General features: G+C 42.0%; 1 protein-coding gene across 4 annotated transcripts in view; it reads right to left on the bottom strand.

Annotated features, from left to right (window-relative positions):
* Window positions 1-18,598, bottom strand: part of NLGN1 (neuroligin 1) — a 1,028,955-nt gene extending 1,010,357 nt beyond the window's left edge. For 2 of the 4 annotated variants that reach the window (XM_053573119.1, XM_053573121.1), the window contains exon 1: window positions 18,079-18,488. The gene's annotated coding sequence lies outside the window, so the exon portion shown is untranslated. Of the gene's footprint in view, window positions 1-18,078; window positions 18,489-18,531 lie in introns of those variants that run through there. The other 2 variants (XM_053573118.1, XM_053573117.1) reach the window with 2 other exon arrangements.
* Between the last annotated feature and the right edge of the window lie 288 nt (window positions 18,599-18,886).

Raw genomic sequence — 18,886 nt, 5'->3', positions numbered from 1 at the left:
TTAACACTTGACAGAGGACGTTTTTTCCTAAAAGCATTGTTTCAGGGTCTAGAATTTAACCATATACCATTGAGTTACCATAATTATTTGGAGGATGTTAAATATAAGTATTTGAAATCATGGTTCATCACAATTAGCATGAAAAACAAACGTGGTTTTCAAAACACTGCAAATGTTCTGATTTTGCTTGATAAACACTCAACTGAAGATCAAGGACAAGTTCTGCTCACTTTCTGGCTTCCTCTTGCCTTGACCCCTTGTTCTTTTCTGCATCTTGCTGTGAGTTCTCTTTCAGTTTCTCAGTTCAGGTGTTTCAGGTGGACTTCTCTGATGGAGCTACTCAATTGTGGACATCTTGGGAATGCCCCACCACTCTGTTCCAGATACCATCCCAGATCAGATTTCTTATCTGTTTCCCATTTCTCTTTTTAGGTTCCACACCCTGCTGAGCCTTCTCAACACAGCTTCCTTTGCTCCTCATGGTCCTGCCCATTCAGATCTGACTTCCAAAGTGAGATACTGCTTCCCAGATCCTCCCTCCTTTCTCTCCCCCAAGATATTGATGTTCCTCTTCTTTTCAAGGTTCCAGGGCTTTACTATTAACCACAAGGGAAAGCGAAGTGGGGAAGACAAAACTGATGGTGGAGAGGTCATACATCATACAATGTAGGTCTAATTTCCTAACTAATTTCCTAACTGAAGTTCTGGAATGGCAAACTGGAGCCCACAAACCTCTGCTAAACAAAGCAGAGCAGTAATTCTTGGAAGACTACAATGAGGGGCCACAGATCCTGTAAGACCACTGAGATCTGAGCTCCATGGGATTGCTCCTCCAGGCTAAGTCAGACAAACCATGTAGTCATTCCTGAGCAGGGCCTAGGACCTCTACTCACCCTGCCTGCTGCCTGGCGTTGTGTATACTACCAAGAAGAGTGTTATGTATCCAATATCTCCTTTCTCATGCTCAAATCAACGTTCAGGCATCCCCTCATTCTCTTACGACAGTGATACAACTATCAGGGTGCTGCTGCAGAAGTAGCTCGAGACAGTAAGGTGTCTGGCACATGGCCCTGTCCTCCATAGGTGTCTGGTCTCATTCCCACATTCTCCCACACCCCAGTACAACCTGAGTGTGGACATGTCTTGCACACACTTGGGGCAACCTCTCTGGGTAGAGCGCTCCTGCATCAGCTGCCTGCCACACCACAGCAACACTGCTTTCTCTCTCATCCTCTTCCCAGGAAGAGGAGGGTTTTTAAAGTCTTTTGCCCATAGGTGACTAGATCACCCAATGTCTTTAGGTCCAGGGCGTCCCATTCAACTCACTATCCCAGACTAGAATTTATCTAAACATCTGGGGGCCCAGGCTCCTAGAGGAAGTAGAAATCAATGCTTGCAAGATTCCTGGAAGTTGGAAAATTGCTGTGGATCCTTTCCTCAGGAATGGGCCCTCTTTCTAGGGTGAAAAATATTATTTTCAAAATTAAAATAAAATAGAAAGATGGATAGACAGATAAAACAGAAAATAAAAAAGCCAGGTGTAACGGCCTAAGGACTGTAATCCTAGTCCTCTGAAGGCTGAAGTGGAAGCAATGCTGGAGGTGAGGGAGACAGCAGGATCCAGTGCACTGTGGTGACACCACTGCATTCTAACCAGGCAACAGACATTGCTCTGAATAAAGAAAGAAAGAAAGATAAACAAAACAATATGTGTTTCCTTGCATCAGAGGCAAGTCCCATGGCGGGAAGAACACTTAATCATAGTCACCTTGCATCCCCAACTACCTTCCCCAACCACTTCCCTCACACATGGGTTAAGGTGATTGATTAGTCTGTGAGGGGAGTGGGTTAGCCGGGGCGGCCAATACAGGAAGAGAATGAAAAACTCTTATTAAAAAACAAGTAAACGCTGCCAGAGAGGTGAGTTCACCTGAACTTTACTCCCATTTTCTCCTTCCCATCGGCAGCATAAACCCTGGTTACTCAAGCACATTCCTAAAGAGAGTGACTGTTAGGTGGAAGGGACCACGTAAGCACTTGTTGCCAGCATGGTGCGCTGCACACCTTAATGTCACCATCAGACCAGCCAACAGAGACCCTTTTATGCTATAGAATCCTTTCTTCTGATTGTGTGTCACAGGATTTACCTGTGATGCTTTGGCAAAATGTCATCAAAGCTGGGGTGAGGGTGGGCTGAGAAATGTTAAGAATACAGCATTTTTGTTCAAAGAAGAACCACAGCAATTCTATCTTTCCAATGTTTTTATGATTTGTGTCACAGATGGTCAAGATAAGATAAGAGAAGAGCAAGAAATCTCCCTTCCAAGAGAGGGAATCAATATATTTTCCTGAAATATTTTTAATAGTGGAGAGTCTCACCCAGGACCACATGTATTAGACTGCTGTATGATGAATAAGGTTCATGCTACTAAAGACACATACCTTCTATTTTTCTTTGGTGTTCTGACTTTCTCTTCCCCATTCTGGAATTCAAAGGCAAGCTTACCTAATATACTCACAGCAACCCTGGTCCTAATGCTTTGCAACAATATTACCTGTGCAAATTGTGTGCGGTGCTTGTGTCAGAGAGATAGAAGGAGGGAGGGGGATAGAGAGAGAGAGGGAGAGAAAGGAAAGTGGGAAGGGAGAGGTAAGAGAGGGGAGTGGAGAGAAGGGAGAGGTAGGGGAGGGGAGGGGAGAGAAGGGAGAGGTAGGGGAGGGGAGGGGAGAGAAGGGAGAGGTAGGGGAGGGGAGGGGAGAGAAGACTGTTTTTGCATTGACATGTATCTAAAGAGTTTAATTCTTCATTCTTCATTGTCTTTTTGGTAGCATGATTAACATTACAAAAACAGTAAACTGGTACAGGTTTCAAACATACAAATTGTTAATAGTATTCTGCAAAGGGACAATGCCAGAATACCTCTTGCTCCCAATACAATTTTACATTTTGAAATATGATTTACTTTCTGGATTGCAGCCAGGCAATTACCATTCACAAATATTTCGAGTGGGAGAAATGAAGTGGTTACTATTAGTCCCATAATTTGGAATTACTACTAACAGATATTACAGATAATCTACTTTCTGCCATTCTTTTAAAGAAAATACAATAGAATCTTAGCATTTCTACATTTCAAGTCTTACTGTCAGCTTGGCTGATGCTGGTGACAAAACTGTGTAAGTGGCTCCCTCTGGCGCTGCCACTAGTGTTAGTTTTTCATCTGTAACTACAGATGTCACCCAGATTAGGAGTGAAAGGCAAGTACAAGTCCTCAGGGCCTATGTTACTGGAAGTGTCTCCTGGGACACAATTCCCCAGGAATGAGATTACATAAGGGCTGAGATCTGGGGTGGAGGGAAGGAGAGGGACAGATACTAACTACCTTCCTCCAGCTGTCCCTTCACGAAAACACATATAAAAACAAAAAAAAAAAAAAAAAGGGAAATTGCAAAAATTAAAAGTCATGTTCACTTTTCACATCCAACCCCCCCACGCCTTCTTGTCACTGAATACTACCGATGTAGGAAAAGACTGAAGCCCGACTCCTAACAGGCCTCCATGCGACCATCAGTCACCAGCCCAGTGCTCCACTTGACCTATGCCTACAGAAGAGTGATTAGGGAGGAATTAGGGTCATGAAACATCATTCCAAGTAGCCACGGAAGGCTCTGGACCGGTGTCTCTGAATGGCAGTGGTGGAGGAAGCCGGAACAACCTTCTTGGCCATGATCCACAGTTTTCTCTACGGGCCACTCTTCCAATGTATGTCTAAGCCACAAACAGCCAATGATTGAAATTCTGGCTCTGTCTGGAAATGACCTGACTTTTAGGTCAGTCACTGCAGAGTAAAGCCACATGATCAGTTTATGGCAATCTACAGACTCTCCCACGTTGTTAATCTTTTCCTCGTTTCTGCCCAAAAGGCAGCACATCTCCCTGCTGTATTTCTCTAACGCCTCTGCCCCCTGTCACTCTGTACACTGAGAAAACAGGTGACCATACGTGGCCCCGGCCAACAGGGCTGTAACTGTGAAGAACAATGGCTCTGAGTCAACATCAGAATTAAATTGCTCCCTCTTGTGAAGCTCTTCTGAATATTTTAAGTGTTGCCTTGAAAGTGTGGGATTATGTGCAAGCATAAACATTAGCTTAACGCAATTTTTTCTTGGTACAGAATATGCCAGAGTTTAAAAATCAGAATTAAAATGCAGAAAATAACTTTGGGACAAATTTAATTTTTTCATATGTGATTAAAACATGATTGAAGTGGCACACTTTATGTATAATTAAAGTTGCTTTGTAATTAAGAGATTTAAGCGTGTATAGAAAATGATACAGCTTAGTTTGGAGATTTTACAAAGGCGCCTATTAAACACTCACTCCCCAGCAAGCCTATGACTCAGATGTTTTCACATTCCAAATCTGATAGAGTTCTTGGACTTTTTTAAAGCTGCCAATTTCACCATTTCTAAATGCTTTATCCTTCTGTCCATGTGCTAGTGAAATAAAAACAGCCTTATCTTCCCTGCATTAGCAAAAACAGGCATGTCAGATACTATATTAACTTCAAAAGCTTCAGGTGAAAAAAGAAGGATCCTCACCATCTGAGGCGGCATTTGCTTCACTGCGCTTAGCACCGCTCTGACCCCGACACGCGTGTGTCTGTGCTCCCACACCCCAGACAGGGTCCTAGTGACACGTGCATGTGTATCTGTGCTCACACACCCCATGCAGGGTCATCACGGCCATACAAACACTCTTGAACACTTTTTACGTGCCAAGTCAAAGTGCAATGATACATTACTTTGGCCCTCTGCTTCTTTGGAGTTTTAGAGAAGACTGGTGATGGGATGACGTTCAAAATACAATACTAGGTCTATTCCTAGCATATTTTTTACAGGTAGAAAAACTAAATCAACAAAAAAGTGAAGGACACACACAATCAATCATGCATTTTGTATGAACTTACTATTTTACTACCAAGTCCTAAGCTAAAGAATGAAGCAGAATATTTGTTTTCCTTAGTCTTGCTAATTTTTTCGGCCTTTTCCACACCCCAATTATCCCATCTCCCACTCTCTCGAGGGATTGCCTTTTAAACTCTCCATAGATCCACACAGCCTCCTTCTAGTCAAGCATCTGCCATGAAATTAGTTTTGATCTCACAGGCAATGGTCTTGGTTTAAGTTGCCCCTCCTGGGTTTCCCCATCAATACCTGCCCATCTTATGTTTCATTCTTTGAAGCCACTTCCACATAGAGGAGAGAAGCAGTCAGACAAACCTATTTATACTACAGTGTTGGCTGCCGCCATCTGTGGTTAGAAGGCCTTAACAGCAGACCAAAGGAGCAATGGAAAAGTTTGAATTTGGGTTCTAGTTTTGGGGACAGGAAGGATGCCATGTAAGAGCAGTTGTTGGCTGCCTTCAGGGATTAGGAGGCACAGAAATAGAGGGAAAGAAGTAATGTTCATGAGGACAAGTAAACAAGTACACTGACCGCAAGGTGGCTGCTGGGTGCCGGGAACATGGTTCAAGTGTTCTTACCCTTTCTCATCTGTAGTGTGGATGTGACGTGCACAACTGTTGTAAGAAAAGGTCTTGTTTCTTCCTATGCTTTCTCATATCAGCCATTCACTTATAATTTTCAATTAAGTCAGACAGAAACATTTACAGACATACATCTGTGTCACTGTTTTGCAAGCTTGAGTGTAGCAGGAGAAATAAAGGATATTGAAATCTTAAATGTACTCCTTTTACTCTCTCTCTGGGATAAACTATTAATATTCGATTTCCAATGACTGCTTCTTTCTGCTGCATGGCAGAATCACTCCACTCTCTTGTTCTTCTAAGGTCTGTATGGTGGCAAATGTCCCCCATGAGGAGAGGTGTTCATGAAATCTCAAGCTTCTTTGAAATTTTATGGAAGACCAGTGAGTGAATGACATTTCAAAAGCAGAACTACAACAACAACAACAAAAAAAATAGCTGGGTGTCATGGAGGGCACCTGTAGACTCAGCTACTCGGGAGGCTAAGGCAAGAGAATTGCTTAAGCCCAAGAGTTTGAGGTTGCTGTGAGCTGTGACACCACAGCACTCAATCCAGGGCGACACAGTGAAACTCTGTCTCAAACAAAAACAGAATACCAGGCCCAGGCCCACTGTCTTTCTGACTGGCAGAGTTGTAATGCACCTACTTTGAGAAATTCTGGCCACGTTTATGGAATTCTATAGAAAACATGCCCATGTGTTCTGCCTGATTCCTCTCTAATCCCCAAGTGCTGGTTATTCTAGTCACTGACTCCCGGAACAAGCTGCTGTTTGTACAGAGAGTGGAGTCAAGGAGTGTCACGAGACATGTTGATTTCATGCACAATTTAATAGAAACAGAAAAATATATTTCACTTGAAACTGCACTGCTTACACCTTAGAAATGTTACAGTTTTTTAAGTGATAGTGAGTATGACTACCAGGTGTTAAAAGACAGATCGCACAAGTAGAGTCTCTCTCTCTTACACAAACAGGACAGTTTGTCTTACAAACAGCAAATCAGAAAGGACCACTTGGAGAACTGTGTTGAAAAGAAGGCTGGGAAGAAGGTATGTTTTGTGAGGCAGAACGTTTCTAGTGCTTCCTAGGGAGAGTGCTCAGGTTAGAAGACCACGTCTAGGAAGGCTTGTGCTGGGAATATCCTCCTTGGTGACAAGTGATCAGAGGATCTCACTTGATTCTGCATCAACCAGTTATCTGAATAGATACTTGCTCAGGAAGTTTTAGTGTCCATTTTAAATAATTTAATTTATTTTCAGTAGCAACAAGCTTCTTCTCATACGAATAATATGAACCAATTTTTTTGAGGACTGTTTTTCAGAATAAATATGTAGTTGATTCCGATCTACAGAGCTCCTAAGCTAAAATACTGAACACAGAATAAGATTCATCATTTCAATAAGCATATTTCTTTCTTTCTTTCATTTCTACATGAGCATTTCTTAATGTGTGTGTGTAAGCATGTGTTTACCTCTGAAAAATTCTAGCATGTCCAGTTACCGACACGTCTTAGTCTTAATTTTTGTTACTTTTATTCAAGCAGTGCTTCATTCCCACTTCTCTGTTTAGTCTCAACCAAATCTTCAGGTAACATCTCTTCCACTACATCTTCTTGAAAATATAACATCCTTTCCATCAGTTCTGGCAATTATTGCCTGTACTTCTAAATGTTTAATGATAATGTAATCATGGTAATTTATAAATAGAATACATGCTGCTGGTATATGTATTAATGTATATGTAAATAAAACTGACACATGAAGGCATTATATGAAGACTATATAACTCAGGCAAATCATGTATTTTCTCTGGCCTTCAGTTTTGTCAAATGTAAACTGAAAAAGTGGGCCTATAATTGTCTAAAAGCCACTATGAACCTGTCAGCTTTTTAGGTGAAAAGAACCCTGGAAATTTACTGAACTTCCTGAAAAACTTACTGAAAATTAATTATTCCTTTCTACAGTATGTTTTACAGACCTTATGAGATCAGAAACAGTGGGTTTTTTTCCCTTTCACTCATAAAACAATGATTATAGTATGAATGTAATCTCAGAACCCTATTTAACGGTATAAGACTCCAAGCCATTAGATAATATTCTTCACCTTTAAAAACCAGCATCTTGAATATTTCTCTTATGGAAAAATCAACTCAAGTTGAGGATAAAATAATTTAATAAGTCAATAAATACCTGCAGCAACATTATCTCTACATCCTATGCTTTCTGATACTTTAACTGTATTAAAAGGAAACATCAAGAAAGTCTAGCCAACACAAAAAAATAAAGGATTCTTTCCTTCATGCCCTATATCAAATCACCTTTTTAGCAAAGCAGGTAGGTGCAAAAAAACACAGTGTTCTCTCTGTGGTGACTACAGCAACAATGAGAGAAAGGAGAGTGGCACACCTCTGGAGAGCTTGTTATTCATCAGAAAGTAAGTGCCCGGCTTTCTGACCACTTAAGAGCAGGGGCAATTTTCAGATACAATACAGGGAAGAAACACTGTTGTCTGCAGAACTGCACGGTAAGAACTGTCAAGATACATCCACAAATAGTACCATCTGACTGATCCACCATACAGTTTTCTTTTATTCGTGTGTGTGTGTACACATACACACACATATACACGCACATAATATAAATACACACATATACATACACAAACACAATATACTCACATATACCCACATATATATATGTATATACACTCACATACACACACATGTATGTATGTATTTAAACCAGTGGTATATGCTTCAGTAATAATAAAATTAAAGAAGGAAACTTCCTTTTTACCTGCCAATTTTCTCTTGCTTCTTATTGATGACTCTAAGCAGAACATTTATGTATAGTGATCTTTAACTCCTTGTATGAGTTTTCTTTGTTCGTGGTAGAGAAAGAACTCATTGTCTACTTCCCTCTCACCACTTTTCTATCCTGTATTTCACTGATCTATTCAGTAATCTTTCTCACCCAGTATGTCTGAGGAGAAGAGTTCCAAAGCCCTAACTGTTCTGTCGAAACTGTACTGCTTATAGTTATTTTAAAGAACAAATAAGATAGCATGAATAAGTCTCCCAAAATATGTAAAATATTAAAGCCATACATTATACAATAAATCTTATACAATTTACATTATATATTTAAGCCTACCAGTTTAAGGTACATTTCTGTACTACTTTATATTTATTTAACACTGGCTTAAAGTATGTAAACATATTATTATTACAAACATTGTTTATTTCTGATTATTCTCACCCAAAACAGATTTTACATCCTGAAAACACATTTAATTTTGATTAGTCCTATATACATCTGAAATGCAGAAATCACGGTCCAGAGAGGTAAAGGGAATTTCAGACAGTGACACAGATAGTTGTTACAAGAGTTTTTTTCTTGTAATAACAAAGGTCTCTGACTCCTTGTCTAGTCTTCTGTTATCTTTGTTTTTGTTTGTTCTTATTCTACCACTATTTCCTTATTTCCTTTTTGGAAGACTGGCCACATTGTACATATTCTATAAAATGGGAGGGCAAGTGGAGAATGAAAAAGGATAGAATTATATTCTAATCATACTCTTGTAAGAATTTAGTAATTCTTACCCAAATGGTTAGAGATTAATTAAAGTTTAGTTAATGAATTATCATTATTAGATTGGTTGTTTTAAAACTGAGGGTGTGTATCATTAGAGTTGCCGTATTTCATTGACTCTGATACCTTTAACATCTCTGAAACAGTATGCATTTCTCCTTATTGCCAAATAATAGTGGAGATATAGTTGCCATAGACCATGTTTATAAAAATCAGCTATATCCCTCTTGGCACAACCAGATAACCATCCCTCCTGACATTTCAGGACAATTTTAGAAAGGAATATGAGTCTTGGCCACCTGAAAATCTTTTGTTGTCACATCCTAGTAAAATCAACAAAACACCAGCAGGGAATCATTCAGAAAGCATCAGCTGCTTGGAATGAAGTTCTGAAGACAATCATGGAGCCTTCTTAAGAAGTGGACATCTCAGGAGGGGCCTGTGGCTCTAAGGAGTAGGGCGCCAGCCCCATACGCTGGAGGTGGTGGGTTCAAACCCAGCCCCGACCAAAAGAAAAAAAAAAAGAAAAAGAAATGGGCATGCCCAGCACACACAGACAATTGGGTGGGAAACCGTGTGGATGGCTGAGCCGAGAAATGGTGCAGAAGAGTGAGATTCTGAACAGAATGTCTTCTGAATTCTTAAACCAATGTATTTTGCTAACATTATACTTTTCATGCATGTACAGGATTGATGTATGATAAAAATCTACATCTGTTTAGGTCTAAACTTGTTCTTTATAATAGTATAAAATAAAATCTAAGTGGCAGGAAAGCGTCATGGAGTTTAGTTGAGGCATTCCTTCTTTCTGCAGTGTACAGGAAATGATGTGTCCTGTAATGATGCTCCTTGGTTTTGACAAAATATAGTATGTTAAATATAGTGAAGCATGTTCTTCCTTGGGAGAGGCTTCAGGAACTTGCAGCACCTTAGGCTTAAGGCTGGAAATCATAATCATTCTACATGGATTTGTTGAAGTACAAGGTACTACCTAGGTCAAAGGGAAGAGGTCACGTAGATGTTTAGAAAACATGCTTCCCCAATGGCCACCGCTTGATGGAATGCCCACTAAAATGCAGGTCTATTTAAACCCTATTTCACTATGTCTCCACTTTCAAATTTATCTTCCATTAAAGCAAAAAGGAAAAGCATCTGTTTCTGACCCTAAACACAGTTGGACTTACTAATTACCATTTTAAGTTTGATTCAAAACTTAGTTCCCCTGGAGGCGAGGAGCACAGTTCAGAGGTGGTTGCTGTGGTGTAAACAGCTTTGAGGCGTGGAGCCTGGAAATAGAGTATTGGCCACGGAATAATGAGATGCTGGGAAAGCACATTCCAACTGCTGAAGGTGAACCCGGAAGAGAGCCCATGTCTACCATGAAAGCAGCTTTGAGACAAAGAGAGATACAAACTCATTCTCTTCCTAGCTCCTGGTTCTTTAGCACTGTGGCTCTGGTTTTAAGCTTATTTGTTCCCTTATAACTGAAGAAAAAATTGTTGTGTAGCAATGAGGTTATTAAAATTCTAAGACTAGAGGGGAAAAGTTGAAACAATTGATATCTGTTTATTCATACTTTCCGTTTATTCATACTTTCTCTCACCTACACTGCGTTAGTTTCTCACCTGTCTGCAAATTACAATGTGTCTCTCTGGCAAAACCACTCAAGCACTACAGGTGTCTCCTTTCCCTGAATCCTACTGCACCATATTATGCCCACTGCACCTCTCATATCATAAACTCAGAATTTATGGGATATAAAAGTGATGCATTTACTAACACATACTCATTCAGGAAAAAGACATTTCTTGAGTGACGTGTGGCAGTGCCCATATGTTTGTATTTGTGTTTATTATATTCTTCCTCCTTCCACAAAATAATTCAAAGCAGCTTATGACAAAAATTCCCCAATCAAATCTTGAAACAAAGTGAAAGTTAAAAAATGGATTCAAATAATAAAGCAAGGTAAAAGAAGATGATTAAGGATCTCGCTTTCAATTGAGCACAAAATTGTCTCTGAGCTCAGGTGAAGTTAGGCAAAAGAATGGGAATAAAGCTTTCCTTGTTTAAAAAAAAAAAAAGGCATAATGTTCAATGAGAGAAATGCTCACTCTTAGGCAGGGGTCCTCAAACTGCAGCCCACGGGCCACATGAGGTGATGTGATTGTATTTGTTCCCATTTTGTTTTTTTACTTCAAAATAAGATATGTGCAGTGTGCATAGGCATTTGTTCATAGTTTTGTTTTTTTTTGTTTTTTTTTTTTAACTATAGTCCGGCCCTCCAATGGTCTGAGAACAGTGAATTGGACCCCTGTTTAAAAAGTTTGAGGACACCTGCAGGGAACTGAAAATTAGATTCTTCCCCTGGACCGTCCAAGTAAATAAACAGCCATAATTTCTATTTGGGCCCAGCTGAAAGCAAGTCCTTCATGAGAGTAATTAGTCAAAGGGTTCAGTCCTTCCTCATACAACCCTAAATTATGATGGTGACATCATGGGGCAAACATAGATGAGGATACACGACCTGTTGGATAGGGAGGATGTGTTCTGATTTAACTGTGATCCATATAAGATGTTATAGGTATAAATCGACAAGGCAGGGTTTCTAATTTAGACATGTAAGAACACATTATTACATTGTGCAATTCTCCAGGTACTATTACAATAAACCAATAACTCTGCAACACCAGGAACTCATGCATTTCATATCAGAAGTATGCATCTTAGTAAATATATATGTATATATCATCTATATTCATGGAGTCAAAGACTAACTATTTCTTGGGCATTTAATTTTCATACTGTAAGAGATTTGAGAAGGACAGTCATTTCCTGCGGAACACTATCAGGTACCCTGGGTTCCAGCTACTGCCTCCTTCCTCTCAGTTAACAGAGCTCTAATTTAAGTGTGAGGCAGCCTTGTGCACAGGGAAAGCAGATCGGGCCTCTCCAGACCCCAGGGGACCAGACATGATTAATCAAAACCAACCATACAATGCACTGTCTCTTTGCCAGTCGTTAGTTAGGACTGAAATATGGCATGGTTTTAGTCAAACAAGCATAAAGGGAAAATTGCTGATAGCTCTAGGAAAAGTATTTTTCTTAATAAAAAGAGATATTCCCACGAGAAAAAGATTGCTTTCTCTTTTTTGCCTTGAGGGAGACTGTGTGAAGAGGTGATGTCTGGCTCTTTGATAGCCACATTGTTTATCTTATTTTTCTAAGATGGGCAGTCAAGAGATTTGGAGTGCAGTTGTACCACAGCCAGGCATCTTGACTGCTGAGTTATCTAACTCTGGATCAGCACACCTCCAGAATCCTCATTCTGTCCAATAATGAATGTAATTTTTGTTAGGGCCTTTAATTGAGCATTCTGTTACCTGTAAGCAAAAGCTTCCTAACAGATATCGTCTTTTATGTTTCTGTATTCTATAGAATTGAGCGAAAATTGTCATTCAACAAACTTAGAGAATAGAAGACAATGGTAAAAGGGAAAAAGTTGTAATCAGACACAATTGTTGGCCATCCACATAGCAATGTCAGTATATGTTTGTGAGGCAGAACCCTTCCCTGTAATAGAACCCGGTAGTGCTCATTACCATAGGGAGGTGAATTTAGGTTGAGCAACCCAGCCTAAAGTTGCTATAATCCATGCTAACACATCGGTATGAGAAACCATTATTCTACCTAACCCCTCAATAGCACATGATACATTTCTACACGCCAGCATTAGAAAGGAGTAGTAAAACAACAGTTCTGAATTTTTGTCTCCTTTGTGGTTTCTCACTCGACTGACAGCTATCTAATTTGCAAGCATCAATAGCAAACCCTATTGCTGTACTCAACAGACTGGAGGAAACGGGGTGCCCTCTGGAAAGGAAAATGTGAGGAAGAGCAAGATGCCTCCATTCTGCCCAATTATTTCTTAAATAAAATCTCATACATAGGAAAAAAGATCACAGTATTGCATAGTTATTTTATCATGTGAAATGTTCATCTAGGACTGTTTACTTCGTCTTTACTTTTTCTCCTTTCTGAATTATTTAGGTGATTTTACATATTCATTTACCCTGCCATCCTGGGAAACACTACTAGTTTTCAAACCCTTTCATTTCTCCTTCTTTTTTCTTGCAGATTATGATTTTGCTCAAGGTAGCAATATGGCACACTGAAAATTTATCTCGCAACCTCGAAGGGACCTAGAAGTGGCCCTCTGACACAGTGTTGGGGGATATGAGAAGAGAAGGCCATGGGGAGGATTTATGCACCCCCAAAACAGCTCATGTCAGAGAAGATTTGTTTGGCCTCTTCTCCTCCTCCTTCCTCATTTTTTAAATCTCACTATGCATCCTCTACTATTTATTAAGCAAAACCCAAAAAGATCCTCATCACCACCACAATGCAAAGAAAAAAGGGAGAGTAGGAAATGGTGTATTTCCTTCCTGCTGATTGCAGAGCCATGGTTCTCAACCTGAGGCAATTCTTCCCTCAGAGACATTTGGCAAAGTCTGGACAGATGTGGGTAGTCATGACTAGGCATGGGGGTGGGGCGCTACTGGCATCCCTGGGTGGATGGAGACATCCTACAGTGTCCCCCACAACAAAGGCAGAGACTTACCTCGCCCAGAATGACTTACCTAGCCCTGGTGCCAAAGCTGAGAAGTCCTGACCTAGAATACTCTGTTATATTTTTCTTCTCCCCCTTTTTGGGCCTTGAAACGAACACAAGGTTGGAGGTCCAGCAGTGACCTTGTGACAGTAAGAACTTTCACAGTGTGAAAGAAGCCTGATTAAGCAACAGTCTTCTCTCGACTTTTTATTTTGTGAAATAAATAAAACCTTATTTGTTTAATCCACTGTTAGCCAAGTTTTCTGCTACTTCATAGCCCAATATTTTTCTAAGTAATGCATTGATTATTCATTTATGATCTACATTATGTTCTGACTTGGAGCTAAGCGTTCTGAATGAAAGGATATGTTCTGAGACCTCTGGCCACGTACCACCCTGGGAAGAAGCCAGCCATCCAAAGGGTAGAAGGTGGGCTACTCCTGGTGTGAATAACATGTGGCAGCCCAAAGGAAGGACACAGGAAGAAAGCAGGGTGGCCAAGGGTTCCTTAGAAAGCCACCCTCAGAAACTAAAACGCTATGCTATTCTACCCTTGGTGTGAACGTGTGGAACTAAGGAAGGAGTTGGGGTACAGAACCATGAAGAAAGCTTAGCACTAGCAAAATACAGAAGCCTAAAATAGTATGAGTGTTTGGGAATAAAATGAGGGCCTTGTGAATGGCTCAGAGCAAGTTGGTGAGGAGTGCCAAGTGGAGAGTGTTTCAACCTAAACAAGGAAGTTGGGGAATAAATTGAATGTTGCTAGGGTTGTGGACAACAGCACGCAGGCTGTAAGGAGCCACGGGCCATTGCTAATAAGAGATCCACAAGACCAGTCCTCTGTTTGAGAAAAAAAAAAAAAGTCTGGTGAACTAGACTTGGGCGATTCCATTTAAAAATAGTTAAAATATAAAGGAGAAATTGTATTTTCCTACTTATAATTTAATAAGATGGAAACAGGAATCATTCTTCACTTAGAAAAAAATCCTTATAATGTGGCAAAAGTATGTTGTTAAGCTGTTGCAGTTTCTAACAATACTGTTAATTCCAATTGTGTTTTGCTTAAACAACTATAAATTAAAATTTGTTATGTAATTCCTGAAATAATTCCTTTGTGTAAAAATTTAAAAAAACACTAGTTAAAATGTTAAAAATTATTTGTTTTCACTCAGATATTTACCAATCATTGCTATATCTGTATTACTATTGTGTAACAAAAAGTTGTCAATAACATTATACTTTATGTGGAAACTTTTTAAAAATCCACACAGGTCTTTGATTTATACCTGTATTCTCTAGTTCTAGATACTTAATTATCCTAATTTTAAAAAACCCTAAGTAGCTAATTTAAGAAAATTTGAAAGGAGGTATAAATCCTACCATTGAATAACCATGTGAAATAGTGTAAGTAGAAGACAATATGAGAATTTCAGAGTTAGAAAAGATTTTAGACAGTGCCTCAGGGACACCTAGGGTCACCAAGCCTTCCAGCGCCTGCACATGGAGCCAATGGCACGGCCAGTTTACCATGAGCGTATACTCCACACTCAACTTCAAAACAATTCAGGCATTTATATTTGAAAATATGTTATAACTAAATACAAATTGAAAATTTCACCAGGAGAATAAAGAAAAGTTTGAGAGAAAGTACTCTGGGCATGGAGGGAGGGAGACAACAGGAAGCGGGGAGCTAAAGAAGCCTTTCTTACCACACACTGCAGGGCCTCCGGATAGTCTGCTGAAAGACTGACTCCCTCAATTTCTGTTTATGTTAAGAGGATTGGAAAGACTAACTGCAGAATACCAAGCTTACAGAAAACAGTTACTTCTTTTAATCAAACCATGTAATCAGAAGGCCTAAGTAATGATTAACTTCCACATTCACTCAATCACTTGGCCGTGCAAATAAACTCAGATTCATTCTCTGCCAAGGGCACAGTAAACTTAGGGGGGTTTTGTATTTAACATTTAATATTTTAAATACATGAATGGCCGTCGCTTCTGAACTCATTTCAAAATGCTAGTGTTGTATCAGTTTACAATGATGATAGAAATGCTGAGAAATTTGATAGTTTTATACTCGAACATTGGTACACATCCCTTTCCTCAGTGACATTCTTGTATCTATAATCCCATTAATAATAAAGCATAATTAATTTTTGAGAAATACATCAAGACAAATTTTCATGTATAGCATAAGAACTCCATTTAAGCAAAAATAGGCTACTGTAGTTTCAGTATAAAAAAGGAAAAATTAGTATATTAACTACCTATAAAAATGCAGAATAATAGATACAGGGTTAACCATCTGAATTCATGTTTCCCAAGTCCTGCATGTATCACTATGGCCCCTGGGAATGGTAAAAGAAATAATATAATACCTTTGTGGAGGCCAAGAAGTAACGATTTCGAACAATCACAAATGAATCAAATATTGGACACACTATATTCCTCATCTCTATAACACACTAACAACCTCCTCTGGAATAAATCATTCCCACTTCAAAAATACGAAGCTAAAATTTTTAAATTCGCTGCAGGTGGTTTTTCATGTCTACTCACAAGGCATTGTGTTGAGGCAAGCAGGAGTCAGTGGAGAACCTTTGAACATCTGTACTACCTTTTCGTCCCCGGAGAGTTTATTGCCCAAAATGCGTAATATATTAGTTGCTCAACGCGGGGGATCTAGGGAATGACATTTTGACTTGAACCACGCAGTTCTGAAAAACGCTTCGCAGGCCACGTTGTGGGGAAGAAGAGCAACTTTCTCAGCCCTGTCAAACTAAGAGTCGGAACCACCCCCGGCACGAGCCGCAGGCCCCGGAGAAGCGAGCCCAAGGCAGCCCAGGGCTCCCGCCTCAGGGCGGCTCAGGCGCGGGCTTGCTTCGGGAGGAAGCTTTGTTCCTCCATCTGCTCAGCCTCCGTGTTCGCCAGGAAACCCTCCCCGCTTTCTCGTAATCTGTGCTCGCTCTTTTTTGTACCTCTCTGTGGATTTTCAGGCTCTTGGTCTCTGTAGTCCCGGGGCACAGTGCCGGGGTGAAAGTTGCAGGGACTGGGCGCCGCTCTCAGGTTTGGAAGCGACTGCGCCGGTCCGCCGGGACCCGGGCAGCCCGCGTGCCCGCTGCTCCCTTTCCTTCGGGTCCCTCCGGCTCGGACAGGCTCTCTCGGCCTGTCCCCGGCTCGCCTTTCCTGCCGCGTCTCCGCACGCCAGCTCCGCGCGCGTGGCGCTGGCTGCCCCGGCGCGCTCTCCGGCGCCCCCCGCCAGCCCACCGCCCGGACCGAGGATCGAAGAGTCAGCTCGCGGCGGGGCGGCGGGGCGGCGGGGCGGCGGGGCGGCGGGGCGGCGGGGAGGCGGGGAGGAGCAGCCAGAGGAGCTGGGGCATGTAGGGACCCGCGGGGGTAAGATGAGGGGCGGGGGAGTGAGCTCTAGAAAAGGGGAGACGCATCTGCTCTGCAAACGCCGCGGAAGAAAGGACAGAGGGACCGGAGCAGAGCGCGCGGAGGACGCCCACGGGGCGGGGGGAGACCGGCAATTTACAAACCGCCGGGCTGCAGGTGCGGCGCCCAGGGGAAGGAGGTTAGAGGGAGCGGAGAAAAAAATAAGGGAAGTTCCCTCTTCTTCCCAAAGGGTCAAGTCTGAAAAAACGTAAAATCCCCAGCACCGGGAAGTTAAGAAGGCACTGGCCGCGTCGTAAAGGGATTGACAGGGGAATTGAGTCCTGTAATTTCTTCCTGCACTGGCCTCGGCTTGGTCTTGCTCAACTCTGGTAAATTACCCTCCACGTAAAATGAATTGGCCTTAGGAAAAGACCGAAGCTGGATTTCCTCCACCGTGGACTCCTCCCGAGCTACTGGTTTGTACGCTGGTTTATCTTTCTTTGGGAAAAGAAGGGGGGAGTAGAGATTCCAGGAACCCCAGTGCCGAAGAAACTACCCAGTTCATTTAAGTTCATTATTTTTTATTGCTTTTATTTTCATCGGAGGTTAGAGTGGGGGTTTTGGCACCCTAGAGATGTTCAGAACAGTTCTAGGTAGCATTTTTTTAGCAATAAAATTTATTTCATAAACAAACTAAAAAAGGAGGATGGCGAAACTGATGTGCCCGGGAGAGAGAAGCCTGTACGCGCTAACAGACCGTACCATCCAGCGCCCCTCCCCCGACAGCCCCAAGGAATCGGGAAAGGGTTCAGTTTACCCCAAGTGAGCGGGGCAGGGTGGTGGGAGGTGGAGGAGGCAGGGAGAAGCAAGGAGAGGCAGGGAGTGGGAAGTTGTCGGCAGCCCCAGGGACTGAGACCGACGCCAGCCAGGCGGACGCAGGCAGCCCCCTTACCTTTCTCTCTAAGCCCTGCTCGCACCTGCTTTGCAACCGTAAATACTTCGCGGTGTTTAGTATGCAGCCAAACGATGGCCGCCTGTTAAACAATCCTCCACGCTCCCTCCCCTTTTCCAAAAACAGGCTCAAAAGAATGTTAATACTGTGCTCGTTCTCCATGGGCTCCAACACATTCCGCTTCGGCGAGAGCAGAGCCGCAGACCGGGCGCCCGGGCACGCTAATGTGTATTTATATGTATGCGGCCGGCATGTAAACATATAGGCGTCCTCTGCGTGTGAATCCAAAAAGAAAAGCACCGCAGATGCTTCTGAAAGCGGGAGGAGATGGGGAAGAGCAAAACTTGGCAAGCCAAATGTATCCGAAGATTTCGTACCCGAGCCACCTGCTTCAACATGCAGAATTCCCGAGAAGATTTAAAGAGAGAAGAAAAAAAATTAAAAATAAAATACCCATGACACAACACTTGAAACTGGAAGACACCTATGATCGTGGAAATGAAGAGGATGAGATCTCCCGAAGCTTCAGATCCTTGGCTAAGTGAGCATTCGTCTCCGAAAATCATAGGCGGGGAGGTGGCTGCAGATGCGTCCCTGCTCCGGTCCCCGCCGCTGCCGCCGCCGTTGCTACCTGTAGACGCGCACACACACGCACACGCGCGCACACAGCAGCCTCCCCCCCAACCCCGATCTCCGCGGCGTTGCCGGGTGCAGGAGACTGAGTCAACCCAGACCGGTCCTCCAGCCCTCGTCCTGCCCACTCAGAGCCACGGTTTCCGCCCCTGCTTATCCCTCCCCGCCAGGTTGG

The sequence above is a fragment of the Nycticebus coucang genome, chromosome 20 (assembly GCF_027406575.1).
Source record: "Nycticebus coucang isolate mNycCou1 chromosome 20, mNycCou1.pri, whole genome shotgun sequence".
Taxonomy (NCBI): domain Eukaryota; kingdom Metazoa; phylum Chordata; class Mammalia; order Primates; family Lorisidae; genus Nycticebus; species Nycticebus coucang.
Note: the sequence above shows the minus strand (reverse complement) of the source record. Positions and strands in the feature narration are given on the sequence as shown.